Source organism: Berghia stephanieae, chromosome 1 (genome assembly GCF_034508935.2).
Source record: "Berghia stephanieae isolate SIO BIC M18660-M18661 chromosome 1, UCSD_Bste_1.3, whole genome shotgun sequence".
In the NCBI taxonomy this organism is placed as follows: Eukaryota; Metazoa; Mollusca; class Gastropoda; order Nudibranchia; family Aeolidiidae; genus Berghia; species Berghia stephanieae.
In genome coordinates, this window is record NC_088360.1 from 59,626,228 (window position 1) to 59,633,727 (window position 7,500).

At 33.8% G+C, this 7,500-nt stretch overlaps 1 protein-coding gene across 4 annotated transcripts in view; it reads left to right on the top strand.

The window, feature by feature from the left end:
• Nucleotides 1-7,500, top strand: part of LOC144978558 (protein phosphatase EYA1-like) — a 216,612-nt gene that overhangs the window by 190,464 nt on the left and 18,648 nt on the right. The gene's annotated exons all lie outside the window — the stretch shown is intronic.

Genomic DNA, 7,500 nt, shown 5'->3' on the forward strand with positions numbered 1-7,500 from the left:
CTTCTTCTTCTTCTTCTTCATATCCATCACCTCCACCACCATACCACCTTCTTTTCTTCCTCCTCTTCCTCCTCCTTATACTACACCTTCTCTTCCTCTTCCTCCTCCTCCTTTGTCTCATCCTTTATTTCTAACCATACAATCCCAGCAGCTCTCCACCAAAATGAACCTCAACCACTCACTCCTCTTTCAAAGGAAAACTCATAGACGTGACGTGGACTATGAAGAAGATTGACCACAGCCACGACCCGTCCGTCTCACAGAGTGAGGCAAGTTGCTCTAGTGAATGAAGACTCATCAATCTTCATCACCAAATGGACGGGACGTAAAGAAAAAGACATTTTGTTTTCTTCTACTCTTGTATACTCATCGATTTGTAATCGAGGAACGGATATTTAGCACTCGGTTGATAAGATAATGATAATAAATTACTATACGTTATTTTTACTTGTAATAAGTTCCAAATAATTATAACAAACACTCCATATTTTTGAATTGTTTGTTATATTTTTTAAAATCTTCCATTGTCATAGTCAAATATCAAGTAATGACCACTCCATGTCATTTGTCTGAGTCATCGGTATCTTTTATATTGCAAAAGCACAATCTTATATACATAAACACACACTAACACACACACTCTCTCTCTCTCTCTGCTCTCACAACCAATGCACATAAATCCATTAGTTTAGATTTTGTTAATAAAACCAATTCATGTTAATATTATAATATTATTATATGTTATTAAACCAATAAAACCCTTTGCTGGGATTGGTTGCAAGTTTTACATCGCTGATATCAATTATTCTAACATGATATAGAAATGGATTTCTCTGGTAAAATAATCAAAGGATTTTATCGCACTTGAGTCTCAGATCAATGAAATTAAAGACTTTAAAAAAGCTGCTCTCTGGCTTATCGCGGGCATTTCGTCCTAACCCACCCGTCGAAAACATTATTGATTAAAGGAAGAAAAATAAAACAAGTGTAAAAATGGAGAGAGAAAAAATAGACCACGAAAAGATCAAAACATTAAAATTACGAAGACGGTTTAACAAGATTGTCCAATCTAATTTAGAGAAATTCAACCAAAACATCAACCATATACCCCAATTACTAACATAAATGTGGTTTTGCAAACTCCTCTAAAATGTGCTCTCTAAAGAATTAAAATTGCACGAACGTGCCAGGAAGGATTAGAATTGTCCATTCTTTTGTCTGAACACGTCACCATTGTCGAACGCTCTCCGATCCAAAAGGAACGTTCGGTCAATAGCAACGGCGTCACATAGCAACGAACGCAAATCAAACATCGCAAGGCTATTGATGGATCACGGAATGAAGAATGAAGGAACACAGTGGGAAGAGTGTGGATGAATTCGTAGGCGGATAAATGCAGATGAATGATGTCGGCTGTGTGTAATGCAGTACAAATGTATGGAAATCATGAAGGCTTGTAGGTGCTGCATTTTTATCTTATTATTTTTCAATATAAATGAATATCCACTAATACAACAAACTACTGATATAAGGAATTATTTTTCTTCTTTCAGTTGTTCTGATTATCCGTGTTTTACTGTAGTTGAGTCTGCTTCAGAGCAATGTAGATGACTCTACTGTTTTCATTTCCTCTTAATTTACTTTCCCTGTCAGAGAAATTTAATTCAGGAATCGAGACTGAAACCCGAACCATATGCACTATAATGCCTATAGTATTTAATTTGTACAAGCATTTGACCATGGTAACCCCTAAATCATACTACCACAATAACTGGAATAGAACTCCTTGTTCTTTCTTCAGTTTGTTTTCTTCTCTGCTAATCACCAGCTCCGCTGCCTTTGGCCGTGGGAACTTAGACAAACGGCCGCTGCCTCGCTGCTAATGAATCTCTTTATAAATCTTGCTTCACTCCTTATCCATCTCCCTTAGTCTCTTATGCCCCCCCCCCCCCCCGCCTGTCTCTCTCTCTCTCTCTCTCTCTCTCTCTCTCTCTCTCTCTCTCTCTCTATCTATCTATCTATCTATCTCTCTCTCTCTCTGATGATGATGATGATGATGATGATGATGATGATGATGATGATGATGATGATGATGATGATGATGTTGATGATAAAACAAAGACAAAGCAAGAAAACCAAGGTACAATAAGCAATCACCAATTGTAGTGTTTAGTCGATTGGATTCACAGAACCTCCAATCTTTGAGATCATCTCGGAATATGTTTCTCGGCGCTGTGTGTTCTCACGGTCACCCTGCGGTTGCTTGCTAAAACATTTACACAAGAATCTCCACAAGACTATAATAATTATTGTATTAGCGACCTTCTCCAAGATCTGTCCTTCCTTCCCGATTTGACTCTATTATTGTTTTGTTAACTAATATGCAGAAATATGTTACTGGCTATTTTATTGTTTCCCAGAAACACATTTGAAAACGCAAACAAGCATCCAATATGGCCGTCGTAACTATAATAAACATGGCGCTGATGAGTTTCATAATACTTTTACAGCATATGGTTGAAAGTCACGCATCACCGAGTGTGCTCAGTGATAAGTTACAATAGTAGACAGTATTAAGGAATTGAATAAAATAAATATTTTTGATGTAAAGATCGTGCGCTATGAAATATTGGATTTATATCCAATTACTGCTTTGTCTAATGTGTGAAAGGAATGATATTACTATACATTTTCTATACCACACTTTGATTTATTGATGTTATGCATTTATGTAATATACTCTCAACATCAGGCAGCCGGATATTACGTACCAACACAAAAATTATGTGTAACCTTGAACGTTTGTAGTCTCATTGGTATAATTTAATGAGAACTTATCATAAATATGGCTGTCAAAAAAACACACAAAAAAACAGATAACAAAGACCTGAGTGACGTCAATTTCGTTCCGTCTAACATGTTAGATCTTATTATCATAAATGAAAAAAAATATATGTCGAGTTCCAGCCTTATCGCGTGCCGTCTATATAATAATATTATTGAGAACCGTGCAGCGATGGTTTATTATTTAGCTTTTAGTTGGTAGATTATTTTCCATAAACTTGATTTGTTTTTATTATCGTATAACATCTTGTAGAAATCAAAAATAAATATATAACAATTGCTTCGATAGGGGGTAAATATACAACGACCGAAAAATATTATAGTTGTGGAGAGAGAGAAATGATGCCGGATCGTGATTTAACTGAGATGGAAGTTATAGATGTATTGGGTTGGCAACAACCCCTTCGAGTTACAGTCAATTGTTGTTGTTTTTGGGGTTTTTTTTATCTTTGTTTTATTTTTATTTTTTGTTTGTTTTTTTTTTATTTTGGGGGGGGGGGGTTGCTTTGGTTTTATGTTATATTTGTTTTTTGTTCTTGTTTTTTTTTTTTTTTTGGGGGGGAGGGGGGGGGTTTGTTTGTTTTATTTTTGTTGTTTTTGTTTTGTTTTTTTGTTTGATTTTTTTTTCTGTTTTTTTAATTTGGGGATGGGAGGAGGGGGGGGGGGGGGTAAGCAAACAGTAAACAGGAGATGACTTTTTAAACGGTCTAATCTATATCTACCTATCTGTCTATCTATCTATCTATCTATCTATCTATCTATCTATCTATCTATCCATCCATCCATCCATCCATCCATCCATCCATCCATCCATCCATATATCTATCTATCTATCCATCCATCCATCCATCTATCTATCTATCTGTCTGTCTGTCTGCCTGTCTATCTATCTATATAGATGGACATATATATATATATATATATATATATATATATATATATATATCTGTCTGTCTGTCTGTTTGTCTAACTCTCCATCTTCTCTTTAGAACAACATCATTATTGCTATTATCTATTATTATCGTTGTCGTCATCATCATCATTATTGTAAACATCTCATTTTAGGAAAAATAGATGGCTGTACTGTTACTTCCGCTAAAAATATGATTTTTCAAAACATACGACATCTCAACTTCTATCACTACTCCTCTCTCCTTCTCCTCATTCACTTCGTCATCGTCCTTCTCTTCCAACAGATTCTCTTTTATCGTATCTATCCTCCTGCGTGCCCATTCCTTCCATCCATCCTTCCCTCCGTCCACCAAATTCTCCTGTCTTTAGTTCGATGTTCAGCTTAATCCAGATTTGTACTTCCGTTCATCTGTCAATCGGATTCGCCAAACACTGGTCCTGATGTCGATTCCTGCCTCTAGCCTTTGAGTAAACGGACTCTTTGTACACAAATCCTTCGCCTCACAAACTCTGGCACCCGAGTTAGGCAAACATGAAGAACAAGCAGCATAGTATAATAGAAAGCAGCTCTCAAGCAAGCAAGTCGTACGGACGGACTATCCTGACGCGTAATGGACAGACTTTTTGTTGTTGATGTTTTGTTTTTGTATTTTGTATTTTGATAAATTAAGATAAACGGAAGTTGGCAACATTTGAAACTTAAGACTTGGGAAAACTCAATGGCATTTTTGAAAGGTCTGTGGCCATCTTAATCGATTGATATATATTTGAAGTAAGAATAGTTTGCTCAAAATGATAAAACGGTGTTTTATAAATGTACAGCTGTTGAAGCACAAACCTGAAGGTCGGATTCGTTTCGTTGTTTTCTCTATCATTGTAAAAAGAATCTAAGCACCATTAATAACTGCTATTTTGAAAATATATTTTTTTCCTTCATATTTTTCACCATACTGGAATTTGCTCAAAGAATTTAAAACATGAAAGTAAATTATGGCTTTTTAAAAAAATAGTTCAATAAAAAAGAAAGGCCTTAATTTTCAAGTAAATTCAAACTGACAGTCTGGACTAGTTTCGTGGCTGACTACTCGCACCAGAAAATGGTAGTCATTATAAAGGTCTACGGTTCTTGTTCCCTGCGGTTTTCTCACGTCTCTGTATTTATTGTATTTTGTATTTTCTGGTGAGGGATAATCATGGTTGGACGCTACAGCACGAAAACAACAATCATTAACCAGTTAACTGCCGTACTCTGGAAAAACATTTGTTTACAAATTGGACCAGAATGCTCGTCCTTCAAAATATCGATGGATTTAAATGAGCCTCATCTTGGCAATAAATAAAATTCTCAACCCTGAGATTTCAAGGAAGACAAGACCTCGCCAAGATGAGGGTCGTTTAAATCGATCGATATTTGAAGACTGAGTTTACTGGCCAAATGTTGAAATATGTGTTTTCTCCAGTGTACGACAGTGAACTGGTTGAGATTGACGTTGGTGATCACGACAGGAAAAATAAAATATGATGACAAAAAAAAAAAAGATAGAGAGTTTTGGAAAATAACGTCACTGTTCCTATTGATTATTCGTTAATGCCCTGGAAATTTCAGACTACTATAAGTGAACTGGATGTCGTGTGTGTCATTTAGTTTTCTCTAACGTTTTATTTCTCCTCTAATTTGCCCTGTTTACCATTTTTTTTTTTTTTTTTTTTTTTTTTGTCAAATAAAAAATCCATCTCCTGGCTGGTTATTTCAAGTCTTTGTATTTCCTTGGTCGTCATTGTTATGTGTCTATGTGTTATGTGTCTATGTGTCTATGTGTTAGGTGTCTATGTGTTATGTGTCTATGTGTTATGTGTCTATGTGTTATGTGTTACGTGTTTGTCACAGATTTTTGTTGAAAGAAGTGATTTAAAAAAATTGATAATGAGATTTTTTTCTCGAAGTTGGTTTACGCTTATTTAATAGAACTTCTTAATCATTTGGTTCTCTTTCATCTTCCATTTTGTCTTATTTTAAGAATTTATTCAATCATTTATTATTTATTTATGTGTACAATGTAATAAATTCTTCATGAGCTAGGCCTATTTATTTATTTATTTATTTATTTATTTATTTATTTATTATTTATCTATTTATTTATTTATTTATTTATTTATTTATTTATTTATTTACTTATTTACTCAGTTATGTCTTTAAAATATGTATATATCTATTTACTTGTGTACCTACTTATTTTTTCAAATTTATTCTTTATTGCGAATTTATGATTATATAATATGGTTTCATACTCGAAGGCTCGAAAATAGAAGATTATGGTCGATGAAAGGTTGCTAGAAGCCAGTGATTTCCCGATTTACTGAGCGTTCAACTTTTACTTTAAAAAATAATAAAACAGACGATTGTTTATTATCCTTAAAAATACGAAAGCTTGGGGGGCGGGGATGGTGGTTTGATGTAACCTCTCTGTGCCAGTTTCGAATCCCTTTTTAGATATCAAATTTTCATCTCCCAATATCTCATACCTAGAGAATATTTCTTTTTGAAACGTTGGTTTTATTATATTTATAATGATCATTGAAAAAGTAAACCCAACAACACAACTGTATTGTTTTGAAAGAAGGAAACAAATATTTAAAAATCTACCAAAGAAAAAAAAGAAGCAATTAACCAACAACAAAAAAGAAAAAAAGAAAAGAAAAGAAAAGAGAGAAACCCCCCTCCCCCCCCCCCCCCCCCCAAAAAAAAAAAAAGAAAGAAAAAAAAAGAAAAAAAGAAAAGCAAAACAGACTAGAACCAAAACAAAACAAAACAACACAAAACAAATCAAAAGAAAAAAAAACTAAAATAAAACTCACAACACAGAGCTCTACTATAATTATTAAGGTAGACTTCTGTGACTCATATTACAACAGTAAAAAAAAAAAAAAGCAAAAAAATCAAAAAACAATAACAAAAAAACACACACATACACACACAAAAACACACGCACACACACAGACACACACACACACACACACACACATACACTATATATATATATATATATATATATATATATATATATATATATTATATAATATATACATACATACACACGAAAGCAAACAAATGGAAAATAGCAAAATACCCAATAAAAAAAAAATAAAAATAAAAATAAAAAACCCTGACAAGCAAACACTTCCAACAGGATTTAGGCACTATTTCTAGTCCTTGTCTCCGGTGCCATTTGTATAAGTGATGTGATAACCCTTCAACGGTCAGTTGTCAGGTGATCGATGAACCCCCTACGTCCGTCTACTGTTGTGGTCAATGAGGAGGGGCCCTCCCCAGGGGCCCCCAAGGGAAACAGGGAGGGATGGACAATAATTATCATATTAAGCAGTGACATGGGATGGAATAAGGGAGATAATGGGATGGCAATTTGGCTAGCTGTGGTACCAGCAGCAGTATTGTCAGTTTTGCCTCTTGATGATCGTGTGGTGTCTATTAGTGTATTGTGTGATTATTGGTGTCAATCATTTACTCACTCTTAGACCTTGGAGATGGTTTGGGTGTTGCATAGGTTTTGTTTCTTTGTTTTTTTTAAATTAATTAATTAATTTATTTATTTATTTATTTATTTATTAATTTATTAATTTATTTATCTATTTATTTTTTTATTTATCATCATCATCATTCATCATAATATTAATTATTTATTATTATTATTATTATTATTATTATTATTATTATTAATTATTATT